Source organism: Aptenodytes patagonicus, chromosome 5, assembly GCF_965638725.1.
Source record: "Aptenodytes patagonicus chromosome 5, bAptPat1.pri.cur, whole genome shotgun sequence".
NCBI lineage: Eukaryota > Metazoa > Chordata > Aves > Sphenisciformes > Spheniscidae > Aptenodytes > Aptenodytes patagonicus.
In genome coordinates, this window is record NC_134953.1 from 41,521,305 (window position 1) to 41,547,310 (window position 26,006).

Here is a 26,006-nt window from a genome sequence, read left to right on the forward strand (position 1 = left end):
TACACGAATGGCATGAGCGTGGAACAGCCTTTACCTGCTTAATTTCCATCTTATCTCTTACAGTTTGATTTTATTCACACTCATCGTTTTGCTGGTCCCAATTATAGCATCGCTCCAATGTGCACGGTTTTCCAAGAGAAAAGCAAACATACCTACTGCATGCCTACAATGCAAATGTCTGGTACTGCAATTCAGCTCCAGCTACCCAGCAAATGCTACATTTTGACATTTTCTATTGATCTTCTTGTGGGTGATTTTTCTTTTTGGTGTCTTTAAGTATTTTTGGAAGATAAAGTCTCTCATAGGAGTTTCTCTTATCCACAGGTTGACAGTAGTTTCTATAAATGTTTATTGAAAGTGGCAAGATCATTAAGGTCCCTGGAGAGAAATCACAGCCAGGTTTTATGAAATCAGATCCGATAAGCTGCAGGCTGGTGTGCAAATGCCTGAAATGAATGACTTCAGTCACATATCAACATTCCTATAAGAATATCTTCACTTCTTTTCCTCCTATAAACTCACTTGGAGTAGACGTCCCAACCCAGGAGGTCCCAAAATCCAGATGCTTTCTCTTAAGCCCATGTCCAACTGGCTCGCAACACAAGTTCACCAAGCCCTTGACTAAGGAAGCATGCAAATCGAACACATGCAAGCCTGCCAAAATAAGCTTCCCATGACTATCCTCATGAATATGATTCCTCTAAAATAGCTCCTTGTCAAGGTTTATGGTATTTTTAGAAAGGTTCAGAGGGGAAATGGATGAACAGGATCCACCCACTCAATAAAGTTTGACATTCAGCTGCCGGAGAAGTCCCCATGCGCGTACAACCATGGCTGCTGGTGACACAGACTTGTATGGGAAAAGAGCATTGATGGGATTATGGAGAGAGGCATGGAGGGTGTAAAGGGGGAGTTGGCTTGCTTTTCAGTACTTAATTTTAGCCATAATATCTTGCAATTAACAGACAGACCATAATCCTCTATTTCACCTGGATGCTTCATTTGTGCATAACGCTAGCGTAAAGATAAAACATCATAGTGTTAGCCACAATCATATATACATATCCACCTGTCTATCTTTTTAATGTACCTTGTCCATCATGCTTATCTCTAATTCAATAATGGGATGGAATTGATTTACTGACTTATTCCCTTCAAACCACCTTCTTTAGTCTATTTAAAACTGCAATGACATTGGGCGAGAAAGAGAAAAAAAATAAATTTGAAGTTAAAAGGCAAAAATAAAAAGAGGTGTCAAGAAAGGTGAAAGGTCACATCAGCAAGCCCCAAATCCAATGCAATAAAGCGCAATTGTATCTTGGGGGTACTGTCGACAAATTACTTAAGCTTTATTATTTATACTGTCACCAGATCCTCTCGGTGACCTTGCTCCTGTGGCCACAGCAGCCTGATGCATCCGATTTTGGAAACCAATCAGTACCGAGCCTGCTTCGAACTTGGGATAACCTTGTGTGACACAGCTGCTTATTGATTGCTTTATACTCTTCATGAGGTGAATACTAAACCTGTCACTAAAAACCTCTGCTAAAGGAAAGACATATTTATACATTCTCTTCTAAATCACAGCAGACACATCATTTTAGGGGTGACAGAGCAATGAGATGAGTCTAATTTTCATGATAAATATATAGACAGTGCATGAGTTACCTTTTGCATTCCTGACCAGTTAAATACCCCTAATGATTTATAATTGCTAGGACGATGAAATCCTAGCACGGAAAATTTCCCTTCAACAGTCAAACAAATGGATACAAAACTTCAGGTCAAAAAGCCCTGCATTACCTTTGCCCAAGGCTTGGGAGCCTCCCTTCTTGGTGGAAGGAGACAGGAAAGAAAATGTGGAAGGAAGCCATCTCGTGCTCCCAGGGGGGCAGGGGACCAGCTACCCCATCTTCTCCCCTGGGCAACTAGTGAGGATTTCTCAATGCTGAGCAAGTAGGGGATGAGAGATGCCAAACAGCAGTGTGTCAGAAGGGTTAGGGTCTCCAAAAATATATGGGACAGACAGGGGAAATGTTTTGTTCGCTATAACACCTCTTATCCTGAAAGACAGCCAAGTCCTACAAAAATGATGTATAGTTCACATCATGCAATGTAAGAGGACAAAAACTAGGCAAGACATGGCATGGTGCTGGCAAGGCAAGCAGGACCATAGTCCCAGCCCCTGCAAATTCCACCAATTCTCCTGAAAATCCCTTGGTTCGATGGGAGATGGGATCTGCCGCTCCAGTCCCAACTTCCTTCACTGTTTTGTGTGTTGAGTTGCAGAAGCCAAAAGCTCTGCTGATGGCTTTTAAAGTAAAAAAAAGTGTTTATTTATTATCTTGCTTAAAAAATTTACTTGCAGCATTATTGTGATTGCTTTTTGAAATCTCTTAGCTAATTCTCTTTGACAGACTGCTTGTGTGTAGTTAGTACATACCAAGTGCAATAAAGCCTATAAAACAAACTGGATGCAGTTTTCTACATACTGTGCAACAGGCATCCAAAAAACAAAAGGAATTCAAAAAAATATATAGTGAAACCAAAACGCATGTAAAATCAAGCAAGCTAGCCCTTCACATGCTTAGTAACAACAGTCACATCTGAATTATGTTTTATTCCCAGCTACAAAGGTCAAAGCCCACTTTCAAATTAAAATCCTATAAACTAACAGGAGTGATGCACTTCAGCCCTGCAAAGCTTAAGAATAAATCTTTTCAGTCACATTAAATAAAAATATCGAAATGCAAACATTCCCAAGCCACCTCCTAAATCAGCAATTGGGGAATAATCCTCATCCTGAAATTCAGGATATGAATTAAAACTTTTGCCCTTGAACTTCCTTAATTTGAGCATGCTGCTCCCTAAACAGAAACTCCCAAGGTTTTGCAGCACACGCTCCTTGCTCTACAGAATTATAGTGAAAAATCTATGTCATGTCTTAATTTTATCACCTTCAAAAGAAAAGGGACCCTTTCAAGGCATTGGAAGGGCAGTGCAAAGAAGTACAGAAGAAGTTTAAAAATTAATATTGGGGTGTCTGTAGGAAAATGTTCAGTCTGGACCAGGCTGAAGAAATCTGCTATGCTCAGATACTGGGGAAGATGCTTGGGATATTCCCTGGGAATATAACAGAGATGGGATGAATGGTAGACACAGTTTGACCAAACTTGTGCAAGCTGACATGGAAATAACTTGGCACTCTGTGGGAAAAATGTACTCATGTCAGGTCAGGGAGTATTTCTTCTGGGTACCACTTTGCAGATGCCACAGCCTCTTCCCATCCAGTACTAACCAGTCTAATGAGAAAGGCAGTTAATTTTCTAAATACGCAGCCGTACGATGGTGCTCTGAGACTTTTCAAACAAGAAAATTATTTTTTTGTCCTCTGGAAAATTTGGTGATTTAAGTTCCTAAATTAATAGATAATACGTGTATTGGTAAGACATCTCGGGCAAGCTCGGAGGCATGAATGCTGATCAGCATCACACCCACGTTCAGTGACATTCTGGAGCTACACAGATACAAGTCAAACTTTCTATGTTGAGATTTCTGGGGTTTTCTGACTCTGAATTAGACATAATTGAGAAAGAGCCCTTCTCCGGATATTTTGGCAATTGCGCTTCTTGCCCCAGAATCACAGGACAAAACGCCTGGAAAATCATATTTGGAAGTGCACAAAAAGAAAAGATACAGAGAACGTGTGATCCAAATAGGGAGAAACAACAAAAAGTCTTCTTTAATAAAGAGCTTTTAAAATTAAGGGTGAGATTTTCACAAGAGCTTGTGGGAGGCCAGGTATCAACTCCCAATGCACTCTTAATTAGACTATTTTGCTTAGGGAAACCGGATTTTGCCACCTACCCTACCAAACCACCCCTGCCAGAGCTTATAGTTCACTCCTGTAGCTAACAGGAGAGCTATCTTCTCCATAGGGGATGACAGAAAACAGCATGGAGGAAGAGATGTGCAGATCTAGGTCAAACACGAGCATCCTGCAGAATCTCGCAAGCTCTTGTCCAAGGTTTCTTGCAAATCTGAATGACAGAGATACCTACTGAAATCTCACTGAAATGACTGGCTTTCCATAATGATCTCACCCTAACGATTATCAGGGCCCTCCTATGGAAGAGTTGGGGCTTGGGAACACCACTTCTTTCTCTCCTTCCAAACAAAATACATACTCGTAAGGAGTTGCTAATTAAAATGCCTTGATTCAGCCTTCTCTTCGGCATGGATAGGCATCACATGCAAGAGACCAGAGTTCTTGGGGGGATCAGGAGTAAACACCATCGCCCATATGTCCTGTTATTTTGAAACAGCAGCGCAGGAGCCACAGCCCAAGCATTTGGGCAATGCCTGTTATGCAGAACAGGAGAGGAAAACTTGTGGCTTCTTGCACTGCTGGAGTTTTCTAACCATTTAAATGAGTGATTGCCTCCTAGGTTGATGATTACTCCGAAACACATTTCAAGCTTTTCCTCCCAAAACTACAAATAATAATAATAAAAAAAAGATAATCATCTTACCTAGGCAGCTAAAAAGGATAAATGAGAAAATGCAAGGAGCAAAGGTTTGCAATTACCCAACTGCTCAGCTTTACTAAACTAGCTCACGATTCCTATCACATGAGCTAAATGTGTTGGGAAACATTAGACATCTGTTACCAAACTGTCATCTTGATAGAGAACTTGGCTTCTTTCCACCTGTGTGCTGCCAACTATACGTAAATTGCAACCAAATGGGAACCAACCACCAACTCCCTGATAAAAGCAAACGTAACCATTTTGGGTGGATAAAACCAGAATTTCAGAGCCTTCCTCAGTGACAGACAACTGCTCATTTAACTGCTGTTTTGTCATCCTTAACGTTCAGTTTTGTTGGCTCGCCTGATCACTGTATCACCCATTGTAGAGGCAATGCACTTCTGCAGATAGAAATATTGAAGCTCTGCAAACACTAGAATAACTTGAGTTGCAATAATTGGATGGTGATGATGAGACCCAGCCTGCAAGCAATGAGCTTAAGAGCCACAGGTGGGGTGGGGAAAAAAATACATCACAAAAGGAAACCCTATTTCTGTGTCCACTAAATGAGAGATTTATCTCAGTCCATCTCCTTATGATTCTTAAGATAGAACTAATTTCTTTTTAGGATGCTGCTTCAACTGCACTTTAAAAAAATGAGTTTGTAACAAATGAAAGCAAAAATTACCTTAAATCTTCAATTTTATGACTGTTTTTTCTATACACCTGAACCTAACATATTTTAACCCTAGAAAAATAACCCACGTGGATCTAGTCTACTCATGGCACCCGGCTGCTGTTCGCCTGCCTGGTACCCTGAAGTCACGACAGGTTTTCTGGATTGGATTCATGCTATTAAGAGAGATGCAATTCCAAACATGAATGAAAAGTGGCAGAGGACATGGATCGAATTCATGTAACAAGGAGGCTTCGTTATCTGAAAGCAATGTAAGGAAGAGCAGATGCAGCAAATGGTGGTAGGGCTCCCATGCCTTCCCTTCCACACTGGCCAGTCCTCTTTCCCACCTGCTCAAATGACTCTGAAAAGCTCAGGTTTACATATTTCTGAGTGATTTTGGACAAAGGGAAATCTATGAATGGTCATATGGGTGAAAGTGAAATAAAAAGCACCTCGTCTCACGTCCACACGAGATCCTTACCTTCAACTACGCCCTGTTTGACTGGGGCTCAGAAGATCTAGCCACATTCAGGCAACAGACAGAAGCATGGCACAGCGACAGTGTATTTTACACAACCAGCAAGATCCAGAGTCTGGGAATGCCTGAAAGCAAATTCTTGAGAGGCATTGAGAGCAAATCTGTATTTCTTTATGGTGCGTTGCCACTCATCCTCTCAGAGGTCCCACCCCGCGTGCAAAACCCTTCTTGTCTAGCATTCCCTCCAGATATTGATCCATCTGGGTCAGTACACTTGGGGGGGGGGGAGGGGAGGGGAGAGGTCCCTTGACAAACCACTGCAGCAACAAATCCACCCCAAGGGTATGAACCCAAAACCCTGTTGGGAAAGACCATAACATGCTCATGAGATCTCTCTAAGTGTCTGATCCTGCAAGGTGAAGAGCACTCTCAGCTCTCCATGGAATTGTATTGGCTGAAAGGGAGATGCTTGCCCCAAAATTAGTCAGGCAGAGCAGGCAGTGATAGCAGAGAATAAATATTTCCTAAATACTGTCCCTCTGTATGGGAAATGACTATGTTTTGTGTTTCTTGCCCTGGGTACCAGATGTCCGTCTCTCTCATGATGCACAAATGCACCTTTTGACTTTCAAATGTCCCTTTCAGATAAACACTGGCATCAGTAAGAACAAAAATATCAAGAAAAAGACCAGCTCTTTACCTATTTTACTGTCCATCGCATAACGTTACAGTAAAGTTGAATTTATTTCAAGCTCCATCACATTATCGCAATTTATTAGCTCGTTCACAAATACAGGACCACAAAATTGTATGAGGACATCTCCATTGACTGTGAAAACAGGAAGACGCCGATCAAAGACACCGAGCTGTTGGATAAAAGTACCAGCACAAGATGACTGTGATTTCTCCCATCAGCAGTAAGGCCACTGTTGCCCACCCAGCCATGAGTTGTATTACCAAGGAAGCACTGACATTTGATTGCCCTAAATCCAAATGGGGTTTTCTGCCCTTTCACAGACACAATGGACTGATGGCATGTTAGTATGCCCATAAACAATTTCTGCCTGGTATTTGCTATCCTAATGCTAACCCATTCCTGGGAAGGATGGGTGCTATGGTGTTACCCACAGACTTGTTAGAGAGGATTTACTTGTGGACAAGGATTTGCTGCCCTGCACCAAGGAAGACAAAGGAGGAGAACATCAAACTCATCTTCTACTCTTCGATTTTTTCTAATTGCAAACAACACTGAACAAGTAAGAGGCGTATATCGATCTATCTACATCTGCCTGTAGATAGATAGATATAGGGAGAAAGTATGATAACTAATAACCCAGAGCTTTTCCTTAGTTCAGGTCTCCTTCTTCCAGACCATCCTTCTGAGGTCAGCAGTGCAGTGGCTTTAACTCCCGATTTAGCTGCTACCACTTCCTTCTACATCTTACACCTTCGACTGAAAATCCAAATCAAGAGAGATTTTGTTTGGATTTTTAAAAGCAATGTGCTAGTAGCGACAATGCAATCACAGCTGCACAGACCATTGCATCGAAAAGAAAGGCTGTCTTTCTTTTCAAGTTCATGTTGTCGGGGCTGGGAATTTCTCTTGGACCCACCAGCACTTGAACTCACAGCGTACTTGCCTTTAACGACTTTCACATCAGGAGAAATAGCATACCTCCTGGTTTAGATTTTCTTACAGAAAGTGAACATTTGAGTGGCAGCTAAAACAGACATTAAAGCTATGGCATCTCTAACTTCCTCTGGAAGGGGAAGGAGATCTGAAATTAAAAACATAAAGTTAAAAAACTAACAGACAAATAATTTTTTCCCCCTATTTTAAAAGCACATTACTTTTCAATTAGAACTTAGCAATGTGAACATGATATTATGCTGTTATAATAAGCTGTGCTCATCGTAAGTTGTTTCAGTAGTTAAGCAAATAGAAGATTTGTTCGAATTATGGGGCTTTGAAGACTTGCTATTGCACGGAGACCAATTTCACCAAGAAATGTAATTGAACACACTCAAATACAGTCAGTTAAAACAGCTCAGAAAGACCTTCTCATCATCCAGGCTCTTTAAAAAGTCTTAAGTTCGAAGCTAATATTGTTGAACTCCTAAACGTGCCAAGAGATTGGTAATACCTTATTAAACAACCTATGCCTATTAGGTTCTGTACCTTCCATCTAGCAAGAGTATGAGCACCGCAGTGGGACCTTACCTGAACACAGAATGTGCAGGGAGCAACTTTATTAGGAAAAAAATCCCTAAAATCCAAATTTCACCTTTTTTTCAGATGTTCGCTGTGGAATCCTCTCCTCTTATAACATGGGGAAATGCATCACTCCCTTTAAAACGCACGACTGCTCCCATGTATCTAAGCTCACAATCAAACTGCTCAGAAAAACCCCTTCTTTCTCCAGTTCAAGCAGATGTAAAGGTTTTGTGTAAATGTGGGTGTGTTTTGACAGCCTGCATCCACACAATGCTCATGTGCCAGTAACAAGCCAAAATTTTGGTGGAAGAAACAAACTGGGAAATAAAATGCCAGCTGACCAGGGAGTGATAATGCCATAGAGGTATGAAGCAAAGTGCTTTCAACAGAGCACATGGTTATCAGGATGTTTTTTAGGGAATTGGGTCCCTGGTTTTCACTGAAAGTCAAAGGGAGGTCATCACTGAAATGTATATTTTATTTTCTAGATGTACATGCTTCTCCTTCAACTTCTAATGAAACAGCCTGATGCTTCCAACAGGACTCTCTCTCAGGGTCCTACTTCGGAAAGTCCTGGTTTCAGCTTTGGTTAAAATAACATTTGCACTTTTGTAATACGCCTAATGCTGAGAACGTCCTGAAACAGTTCAAACAAGACACTCTACAGGATAGACTGACTTACAAAAACAAGACTTTAATTAATTTTAATTAAAAGGGGTGAAGGGAAGATGTGGAGTATTCCTTCCTCTGGTGGTGTTTCCTATTCTGTACAGTATTAAAAGATATTGCTTAAGGAGGGGGTTTGTTTCTTTTTTTTCTTCCTTTTTTCCTTGTCTTTTTTTTAAACTCTGGATGTTGCTAGCTGAAGACTAAAGAAACTACCTCATTGCCATTGTATTGCATCTGTATCTTGGCTCAGCAGTGAGAGATTGAACCCCAAATAGTTGCTGATAGCACTATTGTGTATGGTATGCTGGGTTAACCTGGGTGGGAAACTCACTGGTGACAGTGGAAAAATAAAACATTAATAACTTTCCAACTCCAAGACAAGCAGCAACACAACCTGAAATTCCACACAAAACAAAATTCTAAGGAAAGCAAATGATTTTTTACAGCACCTCAAGCACTGCACTCTGACCCTGTCATCTTAATTTCATTTCAATGAAAATAACATCAAATATAAAATGAAAGACCATTTAAAAATTTTATTTAGCAACATCTTTTTTCCCCAAATAAACTCATGCTGAAATCACGTATTTCTGTAAAGCATTTCCTTGTTGACAATTCAACATTTTCACTAGAAAAGTCCCTATCAGTTTTCCTTGGTCAATGGGTATCTTCACAGTTGCTGGGTGGAAGAAATACTGGTTTACTATCCTCCCTCTACACATACCCCAATATCATCATGTTTCGATGCCAGCAAGTATGCAGTATTGTTTTTTTTTAGTTTTGCAGTGAGTTTTTTAAGGATATTCAATTAAAAAATCACACCCACTAGATAAAAGGTAGTTATTATATGCTTTAGCCCACTATAGTCTACTGAGTTTCATGTTCTGGCCACCCCATCCCTACTTCCAAGAAAGCTGTTGGTGGGGTTTTTGTGTGTGTGTGTGTGTTTTTTCTTCTTTTTCCCCTATAGCTGTGCTCATTACAACAGAAGTGTGGGGATCAAATTACAAAGAAACATTTATCGTGCTCTAAGACACATGCATCATAAAGAGAAAGCTCTTCTGCCTGGCTGATGGAAATAAACTGACAGTGTAACGCACTTCACTTGGCTTTTTTATCTCTGTTATGCCAGCACCCCACAGTATTATGCCTTAATGGCCTTCTTGGCACTTTTCTCTCCTCACATGCTAACACTAGTTATGAATAAGCAACCTTTCAGAATAAAATATTAGATTTATGTTGTTGGGTTGCAGCACAACTTCTAACAACCCACTGCAGGGTGACATGGCTGGAGTCAAATGCAGTTCGCTGAAGAACTGCCAGGGACTTACTAGCATATTAATTCCTATTTTACCTTCCTAAATCATGGGTCACTATTGAGATAAAATTCGGGTTTAAATCAGCAGATTCACCAGCTAAATCAGCTATAGTTTGGGTATACTCGGTGATTCTGAATTCTGTTGTAGCACTCAAACCCTAACTTTTAAAGTAATACAAAGTCAGTAAAAAATAAACATGCCTTGGTTGCATGCCTGTTTGTCCCTGATGCTAACTGTCCTTGAATCATTTAGAAGAAAAAAAAAAGTATTATGCTAAGGAAGGAGACAATCCATTAACTTCACTCTATTCTCTTTATTAGTTCTGAATTTAACAGTTTGGATTTGTAGACAAGAAAATATATTTGGAAGATAAAGCATCAAGTGTTTTTCCTTTCACCTTTCTGATTGACTTCAGAGGAAATACCTACAGATACCTTACTTTTTCCTTTGGAAAACACCAAGGAAAACCCATGCTAATGAGAAGTACCCAGGAAAAAAGCATTTCACATTAAAACTCCAGTTGACCTCTGTAAGCCAAGAAATCCCAGCTACCAAACTTGGCTCAAGTGTGCCACTATGTACTACAGAAGGACACTAAAGTTATTTTAAGGCAACTTGTTAGGAGTCACTGGGGAAGAGCCATGGACACGTTACAACCTTGGAAAGTGAGATGTGATCTCAAGGGAAATTCAGTCTAATTACAGCTTGAAATGGCTCAAATCACTGTTAGTTCTGCTCGTTGCTCTTCTGCTTTACAAAATCTCATGATCTAATTGCAAACTGCTAATTAGATCCCATGAACCCCAAATCTGCTCATCTAAGCACGTAAACACTATATGGCCCTTTTGCCTCCAGCCATAAGGTAGGACTGTGTTGCTTGCATTAAGTAAATGCTCACCATGGCAACAGCAATGCTCAGATTAAAGAGACTTGGTTGCAGTTTTCTTTCTCTTAGGCTTTTTAAAGAATGTGGAGAATAGATTGATATATTGCTGATGGTAGACATACTTATTTGTACAACTCACCATGTTCGCTCCTTATTGCACATTTGTTCAAGTCCCACGGGATTCAGACAACAGCATGTGCTATGTTTTACCTTCGTTTCTTTCTTCAAATGGCCCTAATCCTCTAGGAAAAAATTACTTGCTATATGGTTTCCAGCTTGACGGCTGCTAAGAAGTAGAGGTCTACCTTGGGTGAACTGGTGTCCCTTCTCCAGGGGCTGCCCAGAGACACTTCTACAATGTTTCCTGCAGCTTCTTCCAAATTCTCAAGTAGACCCATGTGTGATAGGACCTGGAGGTGTTGCTGTAGCAGATGGGTGAATGATATTCTCTTAATCCAGTGGCTCCCCCAAAATGCCCACAGATCATCAGCGAGAGCTACTAATTGCACTGGGGTCGCCAGACTAAACCTCCCAAAGCATTACTGCAAAACCCTCAAGCTTTTATTCCTTTGGCCAATGTCAGAGTGCTCCAGCCATGCCAGCACTGCTGGTAGAAGTTGTTGCATCTGGCATGTTTCATTCTAATTTACTTTGAAAAAAAAGGTGACATATAAGGGGAAGGCGGGGAGGAGGGGAATATTACATAAAATCCTACTGAAAATGTGGGAGCAGGCAGGAAGCAGATTTTTCCTTACAATGCAAGTACGTGTGCACATAAAGTGAGGTTTTTCGCTCCGCTTGTTTATTCTGGCAGACAGATGAGACTGTGGGAAGAGATTAGTGAAATTGGGTTCCACATAACCAACCCCATCCCAGTATCACCCTGTGTCAAACCCACTTTCAATTTGACTTATCTGCTAAGATTTTGCTTTCTTGTGTGAGTATTGCTTTCGAAAGCAAAATCAATGTCTTGGGCCATGCAGGGCCTTTTGGCTCCACGTGGGAGAGACTCTGCAGAGGCAGAAAGTTTCCCCTGGAGCTTAACAACTCTACACAAATAACGAAGGCCTGTATCTGGCAAAAGTCAAGAAAAAGCATCAAAACAAGGGGCCAATTTAAAGAAAATCTGGAGAAATAGAAAAAACAAAGCAACTGTGCATGCACTGTCCCACAAACATCTAAGAAAGATGTAAGAAAGAAGAACGGGAGAACTAAAAGTTCTAGCTCTCAACAAGGCTATGGCATGACAAATGTATGGGAGGCATGAAATGACCATCGCTGGGTTGACATAATAGCAGGCACAGAAGATACTGGAACCATGAAGGTTACACCAAGTAGCCTGTCCTAAGGAAAGAGTGATTTGTTGTGTTAAATCACGTTAATAAATCAAATTATCAAGTCATGCAGATCATCTGTAGATGGAAATTCCAGTCTAAACAGGGAAGGAAAGTGTTAGGATGAGATTACTGACCACCCATCAGACAGGCAAGAGTGGCTGTGATCTGCTGAAGGAGCTCCAACGAGACCTCAGGAGAGACAAGACACCCAGCATGAATGTGCAACAAACTCTAGATATACTATCTGTCAAGCCTAAATTTTTAGGCACAATTAATGATCATTTTAGGAGATGGCTAATCAGGTGGCCCAAGAGCAAAGGAAACTTGTGACTTGATGCCAAACGATATGCAAGACCCATTTCAAAGTACTACCATTGAAGAATCTCCCTGTAACAGGAACCATGATATATTGAGATTTAACACGGTTGGAGGTCTGAAAAGAGGTTTAAAAGAAAAGCACCACTCTTGCACTTAAAAATTCAAAGAGGGAATTCAAAGAGTAGCTAAAAGAGTTGATTAGGAGAATTAAATCTTGGCAGCAGCACGTAGGTATCTGGAAGCTTACAGCAAACATACCATCTATCAAATGTGGACCTAGGATAGGTCAAAAGGAAGTTGGTGTGGCTGAACAGCAGGATGAGACAGAACATTAAAAGCAAGAAGGCATCCTTCAAATATGAAGCGGTTTCAAACAAATCAATAAAGAGAAAAGAAAAAAAGAATCAAACCCTGTCCGGTTGAAAGGAAAAACACCATAAGGCAGGACAAAAAAAAATAATGCAAGTAACAACTTCAAAAGGCTTAAAAACAAATAATAAATCCTTCTCAATCACAGCAGCAGCAAGGAGCGTGACCGTAGGCTGCAGGGTCTCCAGAGGCTCATGCTCTAGAAAAAGCGCACTGGGAAGAACAAAGCCATGTGAGAAAAGCTCAGTGCACTTTTTACCCCTGGATTCAGCGTGGAAGATCTTGGGGAGATCCTCCCACCGCAGTCTTCCTTCCCAGGGGAATCACCAGAGTAACCACCTCCAATTGAAGTGTCAGTAGGGGACCAAAGTCAACCAGACGAACGTTAACCCATCTCCAGGCCCAGATGGTGTTCACCCAGCGCTTCTGCATGAACTCAAGGTGAACTACTAACTGTGGTTTGTGACCAGCTCTGCTCACCGAGGGATGGAAGTGGCTTTTTGATGTGATCCAGAGCACTGTACTTGACTAAGCCCAACAACTGTCCTAACAGAATTAGTTGACACATGGATAAATCTGACTTTTTTGGGGAAGAGCCAACATGCTTCACAAGTCTACTGGAGTTCTTTGAAGGAGTTGACAGGCACATGGGCAGGAGAGATCTGGTTGATATAGTTGGCTTGGATTTCCAAAAGGCATTTGACAAGGTTTGAAAGGCTGTTAGAGAAATTAAGCTGCCGTGAGATAAGAGGAAAGGTCTTTGCATTGATTAAAAAATGGTTAAAAATAGGAAACAGCAGATAGTAATAAATGGCTGGTTTTCCTAATGGATGGAGGCCAACAGTGCTCAAATCTTTCCTGCTCAACATCTTTATAGATGATCTGTAAAAGGGGGGAGTAAGTAAAATGACAATGTTGGTCAAGAATATTAAATCACCAAACATAGCAAACAAAAGCCCAAGGTGAAAGATTGCACAAGGACTTAAAGAGACCGAGGGACAAGATAATACATTCACTTGAAATCCTGTAGAAATGCAGTGATGAACACCTGGGAAAAAAATCCTCATCTTACACATGCAGTCATGAGTTGATTCGTCCACCTTTACCCCTAGTCCTGTCTCAAAATCTACAGAGTAGAATTGGAAAAGGTACCGGGAAGTGTGATGGTAAGGAGCACAGGTCTGGATTGGTTTCTGCTGCAGGAATGACTGCATTAGGGGTTTATTCCTGGGAAAAAGACAACTCAGGTAGGAGATGACAAAGGTCTAAAACTTGGGTGTGCCATGGAAAGCAGCTAAGCAGATTTAGGGAAAAAACCCACCAAGGGCTACTAAATAGTAGTAGACAGCACCTATATGCAGGAAGTCCCCGAATCTGAAATCACTGGAGACTGGTGGATCACAAATCAATAAGCATCTCTTTGCTCTTATTCTCCTTCCTAGATACCTGCTGTTGGGCATGGTCAGAGACAGGATACAGGGTTAGCTATATCTTGATGCAGTGAGGCCACTCCTATATTGGCACTTCCAATGTATCTGTATATAACTGGAATAAATTGAGAAACTCAAGTCCCATTACAGTACATTAAAAGCAAGAAGGCATCCTTCAAATATGAAGCAGTTTCAAACAAATCAATAAAGAGAAAAGAAAAAAAGAATCAAACCCTGTCCGGTTGAAAGGAAAAACACCATAAGGCAGGACAAAAAAAAATAATGCAAGTAACAACTTCAAAAGGCTTAAAAACAAATAATAAATCCTTCTCAATCACAGCAGCAGCAAGGAGCGTGACCGTAGGCTGCAGGGTCTCCAGAGGCTTATGCTCTAGAAAAAGCGCACTGGGAATATGCTTGTAATGTATAATAGCATTAAAAATACCAGAGAGTTCTGTTTCACAGTGCCTGGTGCCTGATCTGCAAGCCTGTTTGTGTTCTACATGGTGAGAGATGAGCTGTTCAATCTTATGACTTGTCTCGACTAGATAAAAGGAAGTTTTTATCAGACGTTATTTAACACGTGGTGGCTAACATGAGGAAAAAGCATAGTTCACTTATTCACTGATGCTAATCCTAAATTCACCACATGAGAAAACTACCAAGCGCTTTGTCAACATTTGAATATTATCATGTGCTAATCAGAGAGAGAGAAAAAAAAAAGGAACCAAACAAACCACCCTAACCCCCAAGTTTTTCTACTGTAGATGACTCCTTGGCTTGAAAAGTGATGCAAGTCATCTCATTTGGGGAATACCAGGAAGCTGGAAGGCTCAAAACTCCTCACATCACAGCAGTTCAACAACTCATTTGCCATTCTTCTAATGGAGGAAAATATTTCCTAACACGCCTCCCATGTACTCAGCTCATTTTGGAGAAGGGCTCATGGCATCCCAGGATCTGAACATGACTTACATGGTTGAGTGCTCCCCAAAACACACCTCCAAGCCACGCTCACATACTACAACACTGAAATGTCACTGGCTACGCATCATCTACTTGGTTCAGTGCCCCAATTTGGAAAATTTAATTGAGTAAAGGTAGGGATGGATGGACCAGCACATATGGGCAGGTGAACCTAGAAAGGACCAAGGGGCTCTGCTGAGAAACACCAATGGTAATTCAGGGGACACTGGATCAAAAGCAATGAGTTTCCTGGAAGTTTCTTAGCATCCCTTTGTGGGCTCCCATCCATTTTCTAGCCAAGACAACTTCTGAAAGGCACTTTCCCATACTTCCACTGGAGGGCAGGAATATCCCACGTTTCCACAGGCTCATTTCCTTCAGCTCATTGCCACACACCCATATGCTTAAAACAGCTTTAGCAAGGCATTGCCTTCAGGAGACATTCTTGTACACTTACAGACTTTAATTTGGTTTCTATCCTGCTTTTATGAGTAGCTCCATTATTTCAAAACTTCACCATTATTTTCATAAAACAACTACAATATTCCCAGTTTACCCCCGTATCAGTATCTCCCCTCCTAGTGCCCCTTTGCCTCTGCTCCCTGCATTACCTGCAGCACTCCAAGGTCCCCTATTTTCCCCACCTACCTTTCCTGTAGGTAGCACAAATATATTGGAATGTACGTATGTGCTGACCAGCAGGTTAACATCCTCACTGCTTCCCCAGGAGGCAATAAAAGTATTTTTAAAGGCTTGCAGAGCTGATCTGGGGACCTATGGCTTGTATCGTCTGTATCTTTATTAATGAAAACTATCATCAAGAGCAGGAAAAAACTGATATACTGTCTTCCATAAAGCGACATATTGGAGTTATTGAAGGGGTCACGCATAAGGTTGATCTGCTTGACAGAGGTTATTCGGTTTCCAAAAGGCATCTCAGAAGGTTCCCCAGCAAAGGCAATTAAAGACATGAAGCTGCCAGGAGAAAAAAGGACAGGTCTTCTCATGGAGAAATAACTGCTTCAGAGAGTGGAGGTTCATCACCTGTGATCCTGCGGGGTGCTGTGCTGGGACCTGTGCTGTTTGATGGATTTAAAATTCATATGGATAAAGGTTCAATAGCGGACCGCCGAGGTTTTCTGTTGACATTAAGCTATTCAGAGTAGCAGAAAACCCAGGGTGAACTATGAAGAGCTGCAGAAGGACCTTAGGAGATTCAGTGACTTGCCAATAAAGTGTCAGATGAAATGAAACAGAGATGAACTGATACGCATAGAAAAAATAACCCAAACTTCTTATGTCAAAAGACAGGCTCCAAGATGATCTTCCCCCTCAAGAGTTTATAACAGTCCCATGAAAGCATCAGCTCAGTGCTCAGGCATGGTCAAGAAGACAGACTGAATGTCAGGGATTAGTAGGAAAGGAGCAGAAACCAGCCTGCCTTTATACAAACCTACAGCACCCGGTACCTCCGTGTCCTTCTAGTGCACCCTGGTGCAGAGAAAGGCAATAGGTTTGGTCAAAGGGAAATGCCTCTACATGAATAATGGTTGAGCAAGCTGGGACCCTCTGGCTTGACAACTGCCTACAATTTGGCATTTTCAAGATTTATTTAATAAAGGGAGACACTACTTCACTAAAATCTGGTTTTTTGGAACTATCTAAATGCTTAATATCTTGGGTAATGCTGAACATGGTCTGCTATAAGGAACTCTTCTCCACATTTAAGTACCTAATTTTTACAGACTAATTCTTTCACAACTGAAATGAAAAATGTCCAAATTTTCTTGCTATTTGCTATAATGACCCTATGTTAGCTCACTAAACAGGAAATAATTCTGCAGGTAAATCTTTTTCCACTCTGTCTCCTTCTCTGCTGGTTACATTTACATCTGAGGACTGAAGATGGGAAGAGAGTAGGACAGTGCCAGCTCCAGTTCTGCCTTGGTTTTTCTGACTTCTGGTTAATTTGCTTAATCTCTCCTTATCTGTTTCCTTATCTGTAAAATGAATATACACTAGGAGACTTGTTCAAGAACAGATCACCTGTGGGATGTCTGGGATCAGGTCAAAGGTCCATTTTGCTCCGTATCTCCTCTGGAGAACAGCCGTGAGGAAGCACATGAAGAAACAGAGCAAGCATGTAGTGATATTTCCTTGAATACTCTTGCAGCCTCTCGAGGCTTGATGGGTTTGCAGGAGCTATTGTAAAGGTGTTACATGAAGGAGCAGAGTTTTGCACACCAAAACGATCCTGGTGTTCATGAACCTCACGAAAGGCTCCACAACAAGGGCTTTGGGACCAGGAAACATTGCTTAGCATCCTCCTTGGCCCACCTATGAGGAAGACTGAGCCACCATTTCTACTATTGTAATAAATCCAAGTTTTTTTCATTAAACTCTTAAGTATGTTTGTGGCATAGGGATGCCCAGAGCTGCTTTTTCCAACAGAAACCTAAGCAGTCACAAAGGGATGATCCCCTCTACTCCACCATATGATACAAAGCCCAGATCACAGCAAGGATTTCTTGCACTGCAAACACTTCTCCAGTATCACCCGGTGGTCAGTCTATACACAAAAATTTTCCAAAAGTCCATTTCTGTTCTCAAAGAGGATCACACACTTCCTTTAAAGAGTAGGTTTTTCTCCTCCCTCTTTCAGTATCTTTAATAAACAATAAAATTCTAACTGCTGTTCACTAAGAGGATGGAGAGACCCAATAACACTTATTTTTTAATGTAATAAAATAATACTTAACCAAAAGGTAAATAGTAACTTCTGGGAAAGAACTATATAGCCAAACACATGGCTTCTGATAAAGATTGTCTTCCTGCACTTCCCCTCCGCTAATGGCTATGCTGCCACTTGAAACTCCCAAAAGAGACTTAATGCCGCCTTCTTTTCCTGGAATTAGCAGTGGTGGTTTCAAATTAGCTTCCCTTTGCCTGAAAATGAATTAGAAAAGGCCTGAACTCAGCTACATACCAAACAAGCGTAATTTTGTGAAATTTTACTGTCAAGCACTTCAGCATCGAATGCTCCTGAAGCCTGATTAATACCAGGCAAGCCAGGCAGGGACAGAACTCATTTGTAAGTGATACATGAGGGTTAGGAATGTCTGCATCCAGCAGGGCTAAATAAAAAATTTCTTTTTAAATAGGTAGCAGTGTTTTATCTTATTATGGTATAAAAATATACCATATTTTCTAGTAGAGTGGGTTTCAATGCTTTCTACGCAAGGCTATGCAACACCTGCAATAGCCCTTTTGACAGCAGTCATGGTATTTCCAAAGCTCCAAGGGCTCTAAATAGGCCAAACCCCTCCTCTGGGTTCACAAGGGGAAGGACAAGCCTATTTCACCCGAAAGGCTGTGAAAAAAGGCTTTTCTCCCAGAGCCCGCAGCAGCAGCCGCTGGTGTTGAGCAAGTGGCTATGTTGAAATATACTGCCCTCTCTGCCTCTGCTGTGCACTTTCCTTTCCTGCTATTTGTTTCCTGCTTAGCTGCTCTAATACTCTACATTACTCCCATATTTCTCTTGATTTCTTAACCTACTGTGCAGCTTTTCTATTTGTCTGCAGTGCAGTGCAGGTTGCCCTCCCAAAAAGCACTGAAATGTTGGATGGAGATGCTCCTTTGCAATCCCTAAAAATATTTGCTCTCAAACATTAGATCGATGCACTACTCGTTTCTTTTTTAGTCTCCAAGGTGAAGGAAACGGGGGCCTTTTCAGTAGCTGCATCTTTTTGAACAGATATTATTCCCAAATTAATCTTGTGCCCAGCAGCTCAGTGTTTCCTACTACATTGTCTTTATGTGTGTAGTTTCATGCTTTATCACGATTGACACCACTGGGCTGCAGCAGCATCAACCCACACTTTCTGTGATATTTTTCATTTAATCCCTAGTTTTTACAGCAGTTGCTCATTATGGCTGAACCGAGGGGTAAGAGGCTTGCCAAAGACACCTGCAATTTGGAATAGCCTCCTTCAGCTTGTCTGTGCTGGGAAGCATCCTGATATGGTTTGGATACTCCCCATGAGCACTAATTAATGTTAGGTGCCTACTTAGGGCAACTCCACATGTAAGTCGTATGGGAGAAACCCAAAAGCCTGAGGAGACCAGGAGAGATGCAGCTCTGCCTGTCACTGCTCAGCTTTGGGAAAGAGTGAAGGAGCCCCAGGCTCCAGCATCCCACGCTCAGATGTACGTGGGAATCAGTAGCGATGAACTGGAGGGATTATGTTTCCCCTGTAAAGGGAGAAGGTGTCCAGTAGATCAAAAGATCAGGCAGTGCACAGCAGCTGACCTCTCTGAATTCAAGGGCAGAGGTTTGAGATCATTGCAGCTTTCCTCCTCCAGCTCTTCCTGCGGGGGCTGGAGCAGAGATCCTGTGGTTATCATAGGGGTCAAGAGGCTGCCTGCCATCTGAATCTGGAGTCCAGATCTTGTTTCAGGAGCTCTCAGAACGACGGGGCTACATCTGCCGCCTGGGTCCTCAATGTGTACTACACAGTCAATCTCTTTGTGCAATCATCTCTTCTCTGCCACCTACTGATCTGAGCTACGATGCTACAAAGTGGTAGGTCAGATTTACCAATCCTATCAGCTGAAAGTCTTTTACACACAGTGGAGCCCCTCTGAGATGCCCAAGAACATCCCAGCCCACACCAGATACCAGCAAGCTACTCTTCCTGAAGCCCTCAAGACTTAAAACCTCATCACCAGTCAAAAGACCTGTTTCTCTTAGGCTCACCTGGCACCCTGGCAGTTTTGAGAAGGGTAAACCTAGACTCCATAACCAACTCAGTTGTTTTAACTGAATGGGCTACATCTTTAGTAAACCTTTATGAAGTTGTCAACATCATTCCAACCTGTAGGCCACTGGAGAGGTCCAAAGCCTTCAGTGGAGGTGGGAAGAGACCACTTTCTGGACACCACAGGGTTCTGCCATAAGCCTCAGTACTCTCCCACCATGGGGATGTGCAGCACCAGAAGGACCAGGCTGCTGCATCATTGCTTACCCTGAAAAACATCTACAAAACATAAAGCCCTAAAACTACCTATGGAGCAGAAGGGAAGTGAATCTAGTTGCTATTTTATTTATTCTCTTCTTTTGGAACAGTTAAAAGATACTTCAAAGCACAAAAGGACATTTCAGAAGGCTGCAGAGCACGTCAATATGGAGGACAGAAAGTCATGCCCGTATAATCCGGGGAATTAACAGCATTAAGTGACACAGGTTTGCCCAGGAGAAGGGGAGAATTAAGTTTCTCTCATTGCCAAAAAAAAAAAGAAAAATCAGTTTGAACAAGGGTTTGGCCCATGTACTCCCATCTTTGATAAAGACTGCAAAGGCAATTTCATGGCCAGCAGATAGGGACCATATATACATATATGGAGGTAACACTGACTGTAAAGAGATGCCTGAAAATAAAGACCCATGAAACCAACTTCCTGGCATGGGTAAAAAACTATTTCTAGATGCTGTATTAAGAGACCAAGTGCTCACCACTCCCCTTTTGAACATTATTTTAAAATAAAATTTTAAAATCACTTTACTGCAAGAAAAACGTGACCAGCAAGCATAAACGTTGAGACATATCCTGAAGTTGTAACGTGGGACAATGGAGATAATATAACAATATCAATTTCTGATGTAGTACCTTGGATTAGTAGATCTTAAGTGCTGTTTTTCAGATCAGGAAGCCAAAGGCCAGAGAAAAGCAACTTGCCCAGGGTTATTCATGGTGCTGTGCAACACTACTGAGAAAGTTTTTAGCTACGCTGTTCCTTCCAGACCCAAAGAGTGGGAGTAGGGGAAGCCACACAAGTTCATCTCACACTACAACTTACTAAACGTAACTCAGCAATACCAACTCAAACCAACTTCAAGGAAGGCAGAAGCGAGAAGAAAAGCCATCTGTCAAGAGCAGGGTTATCTCAAGGTGATTGCCACGTCAACCTGCAGACAAACGTGGGTTCTGGAGAGAGCCTATAGACCAGATGGTCTTGAACAGGCCTGCTTGGCCTTAAAATAAGCATTTGTGAGAAAAAAATAGCCTAAAGATAATACCACTTAGCATCCCAAAGGGTGCCCTTGTTTCAACTGATTCTGCAAGGACTATCTCACTGCTGATAGACATTTCCAGATATTCAGGAACACAGCTGTGAACATCCACCTTGATGCACATGAACATTAAAACAAATGAATGACATGTTTCAGGAACTGTTCAGAAGCCACTGTTTCTAAGCCTTTTTTTGTGTATATCCTCGCAAAGTTTGCCAAATCCAATGTTTTTTAAATCCAGACCTTGAAGGATGTAAAATTTATCTTTACACTTTTAGCACAGCTTTAGACACTCTGTATTCAAAGCATTACATTCATATTCTTCCAAGTTAGATTGAAATGCAAACATCTTGTAAGGAATTTATATACACACTGTGGCGCTGCAAGAAATGTCCTTAAGGAGGTTTTTCTAATTATTTCCTACTAATTATTTCAGCTCATCTACATTACTCACCTTGATTCACCGACAGATACTGAAGCAGCAGATACTAAATGATATCCTGTAATATACGAACTAGAGTATGTTTCTCTGCAAAATGTATGGAATTGCACATGAATGTCATGTTTCCAACTCATAAGCTGTAATTAATCATACCAAAAGGAGAGGGTTTTTTTCTATTTTTATTTGCAGTGGAGCACTTTGCACTAAACTAGCCATAAAGGCAAGCAATGCAAATGGTTATCTCCTTCTCAGAAAATGTAAACCTAACTTTTAAGTATCATACATGTATTTTCAAAGCAAAAAGCATAAAAGCACCTAATCAAGATGTTTCTGGAAGGAGGAAACTCAATTACCATCAACTTTCTCACCTTTAACTTGCCCTGATTTTTCCCCTCCCAGTTTATTTGGCTCCAAGCGTATTTGTGCCTGATATACCACGCTGGCAATTCAGCAGAGAAACGGAGTTATGTTTTCGAAGACCTCTCTTCATTCTCTATTGCTGTAACAGCCCAGGTTCCCATAGAAACTGAGAGTAAAAAGCAAAAGCGTAAAATACAAATGAACAGGTCTAAGCAGGCAGTGTTATGTTTTATTAGACTTATAAATATGACAAACAGGTGCTGGGTACAGGTTCCTTTCTAATGGAAAAGCCAGATAACGCTGCACCTTATCAAATAAATACAGGGCATATAAATTTTAAAGACTGGAGTTAAATGAGTGCTGACTATTAACAGGTTGATACCGCTTTCTGAAATTGAGTCGTTTTCTAGATTATTCATTTTTGGAGCAAGCCAAATACCTTCTCCTCATCTGCAGGTCTGATCCTGAATCCCCCAACCACCCCAAATCGCCATCGATTCTCATCTATTGACACTAGAGCTTTGCATTGCGGGAATGGGGCAACAAGCACTAATTTCATGGGGGTTTAGGTCCTTGTAAGGTGGACTTTATAATTTTAAATTAATATTGGCATATATATTGAAGTTCTCTGAAAAACCGCTTCCATTATAAATATGGTTTTCTGAGCAAAGACCAGTCCAGATGCTTTCTTCATGCTTTTGAAGAAGTTGATGTATTCTGAACACATTCTGGATTTTTTTTTTTTTTTTTTTTTAATAACAGAACTAGCTTCAAAAATCCAGTGAAAGGGGTTTATTAAAGATGCAGGACTTCAGGAAAATTATCAATTTGATTGCCCCAGCGAACTGCCAATATGATAGTAGGATTCTTCACATCATAACAAGATCACTGAAAATGGGAGAGAAATACTAATATGACTAAATTATTTCAAGCTCTGAATAGTTTTTAGAAGTCCATAATAAAATATGATTGAATATATGTGAATGTAGTAATTTTTTTCTAAAGACACTTTCAAGCACCCGTATACAAATATCCCATTAGTGTTTATCTCTGAGAACCCTTGTTGTGCCATCTCCAAAGGGGTGACACAGATATGCCTCTCCTGAGCCCCAGCAGTAGGAGTGATGCCCTCTACTAGAAATGTTAATCTTCTAAGCACTTCCATCCACTAAAACTTGTGGAAAATTAGGAAAACTTTAAAATAGCTCAGGTGAGGATGATTTTTTTTTTTCCCAAGCCAAACTGTGACATCCAACATTCAGCGACTCGAAAGGGGAATTCATTATCAGTGCCTCCTGTTGACTTCTTGAGTGATATGGCCCCTGGCACACCTAGAGCTCAGTTTTTTTTTATTTCAGCTTCTCTGTTAAATGGCATAGGAGATGCTGCAGGTCAAGCAAACATTTGAATTTCTTTCCCCCATCCATGTTCAAAGCAATATTGCAAAATGCTTGCAGCTATTCAAAGAGACTCACTATAAAAGGACCCTTCACTTGAGAGCCTCCTACCTCTGTATACACCCTCATCTGCAACCATCACCAGCCCTTATGCATCACATTAAGAAAGGGAAGGCACAGGACTGCTTGTTTCCAGCCTTTATACCTTCTATTTCTCTCCTGAGAAGTCTGAATATTTTTTCCATTTCCAGGAGCAATAGGTAGCTGTATCCAGGTAGCTGTCCTGGATAACAAGGCAATGATAAAAATCTGTCTGCTTTAAAAAATTAGAGAGGTTGAAACATATAGAAACAAGAGAAAATACTCTGAATTTTGCTTCTGTATTTAACAAGTTCACTTGTTAAATTACCAGAGTTTTGTTTTAGTTGATTGGAAGAAAAGCATTTGATTATATTTACTTTTAGAGGGGACTTTGTGAGGTGCTGAGCGTGCTTCATGACTGGGGGAAGGCTGTTCCCAGCACTCAGTCTTGCAGGACTTTACCCTTTGCAAAGGCTGCAACAATAAAAGATGAAAGTAATTCCTTTTCTTTTTAAATGTCAGCTTTGATACTTAGCAAGGGCGTATTTGAAGCGGCAGTAATCCCATGCAGGGCTTGCTTTCCTGAGACGTGAACTTTGGAGCTGTATTTTCTTGTTGATATGCTATTTTTTGCATGTAGGAGGTCACGCCTTCTCTAAGCACATGCTCAATGCTTAACAAACATTTTCACGTCCAAATCTGACCCAGATGAAAAAATATAACAATTCAACTATTGCATAGTTATTAAAATAGCTTATTTGGAAGCAGTGGGGTTGATAATGGGATCGTAAAACATCTTTCAAAGATAACCTTAAGGCATTCATTTCCTTAAGTGTATGAAATCAGAAAGCAAGCTAGGAAGCTGGGGGGATTTAAGGAGATGGCTAATGTTTCAAAGCAGCCAAGTAGTTAGCTTTTTTTTTTTTTTGGCAAAACCAGCATCTGTAGGGACTCCCTGGCAATGTCCCTGCATGTTAAGAGTCACAGCTGTTTACTGGCCTGCTGCCAGCCCATTTCTGACTACCAGCTCCTAAAAGAATTTCAAGCAATAAGAATTACATTTTGCCATCCAAGACCAATGATATCACTTCTGCACAGAAACAGCCTCCAAATGAAATAAGGAATAGCTATCCATTAAAATCGCAGTGTGCGAGAAATACACCTTTATTAGAAGGCATCTTCTTAAAGCGTAAAGGATTAGGAAACGCACCGAAGTCTGGCAAAGCTTGTGATTTAATTCGAGACTAAGATTGGTACAAGGATCTGAACATGCACCTGTAGCTCTGATGGGTTTGGGTGGAGGTACAGCACAGTTATTCATAGTAGATAATTTGCTCGGCTGTTGATTGCAACTGCCATTCCACAAATGCTTTTTGAACCCTATTGTATCAGACTAATCCCTTGTTTTGCTACCGACAAATTATGTTCTTTGATGTCTTCTGTAGAGTGACCTGACAATCGCACCTGGAAATGAAGTGACAAAGCCTAAGAAACATTAAAGACAGAGTGCAAAAATGTCTGCATGTGATGGTACGCTGAGCAGATAAAGATAGAAACACTTCATTCCCATCACTGAAATGAATTTTAAATATGGCCATGAATGAGGTCCTTTTAACTTACATCAGAAATTTAATTACAATAGCCCTATTATAAACCTCCAGGTAGTTTTACATTAATGTCCAAAATAATGGGCAAGATCAGACTTTGATCTTCTCTTTAAAGGTTTACAGACACTGAGCTTTCTTACATATTCAAAATTTCATGTTATCTATATTTTTGATGTTTTATCTTGCTATACCTACATAAAAGCTGTGGGATCAGTTAAATCATGAGAACAGTTTTTCTTTTTTTTTTTTTTTTAAGCAGATGATTTAAAGATTTAGAGCTTAGCACTTCTCAAATCATTTAATGGAGTATTCAGTCAGGCACTGAGAAAACATAGCAAATGCAACCAAGGGCAAATCAATGTAAGTGGAGCACAGCATAGTCAGGATAAGTAAGTGCACTGCCCAGCTGTGGGGTTTGGGATGCCCTAAGTGCTGCAAACAAGCAAATGGAAAAAATAATAATATTATCACATGGCAGCAGTTTCTCAGCGTCCATCAACAATACTGGAAGCATCAGATTTTTTAAAATAAACCTCCTTTACTTGGCATTACAGAGTAAGTTATTGTAGTGGCAGGTTGTCACCTTCCTGTTGCAGCCAAAGAAGGGAGCGTTGCCTTGTGTGGGTCCCGCAGCCGGCTGCCGGCAGCAGTGAAGGCAGAGACCCATCTCGGCAGTATCATTTGCTATTCTTCTACAGCACCTCTTGGCCTGCCTTTGGTTTAGTGCTTAATGTTCAGCAAAATTAAGAGAAATCAAAATAAGAGAGCCTTGCAGTTGAGTCTTAGCAATATAGGTGGCACCACACTGCCAATATTGCAGTGGTCCAATATTGCTTGTGCTCACTAGGTAAGGA

General features: G+C 41.0%; 1 protein-coding gene across 7 annotated transcripts in view; it reads right to left on the bottom strand.

The window, feature by feature from the left end:
- PRKG1 (protein kinase cGMP-dependent 1) overlaps positions 1 to 26,006 on the bottom strand; it is a 541,470-nt gene that overhangs the window by 34,598 nt on the left and 480,866 nt on the right. The window contains exon 1 of one of the 7 annotated variants that reach the window (XM_076339492.1): positions 153 to 617. The exons of 4 other annotated variants lie outside the window; for them this stretch is intronic. The gene's annotated coding sequence lies outside the window, so the exon portion shown is untranslated. Of the gene's footprint in view, positions 1 to 34; positions 618 to 26,006 lie in introns of those variants that run through there. 2 more of the 7 variants (XM_076339491.1, XM_076339493.1) reach the window with 2 other exon arrangements.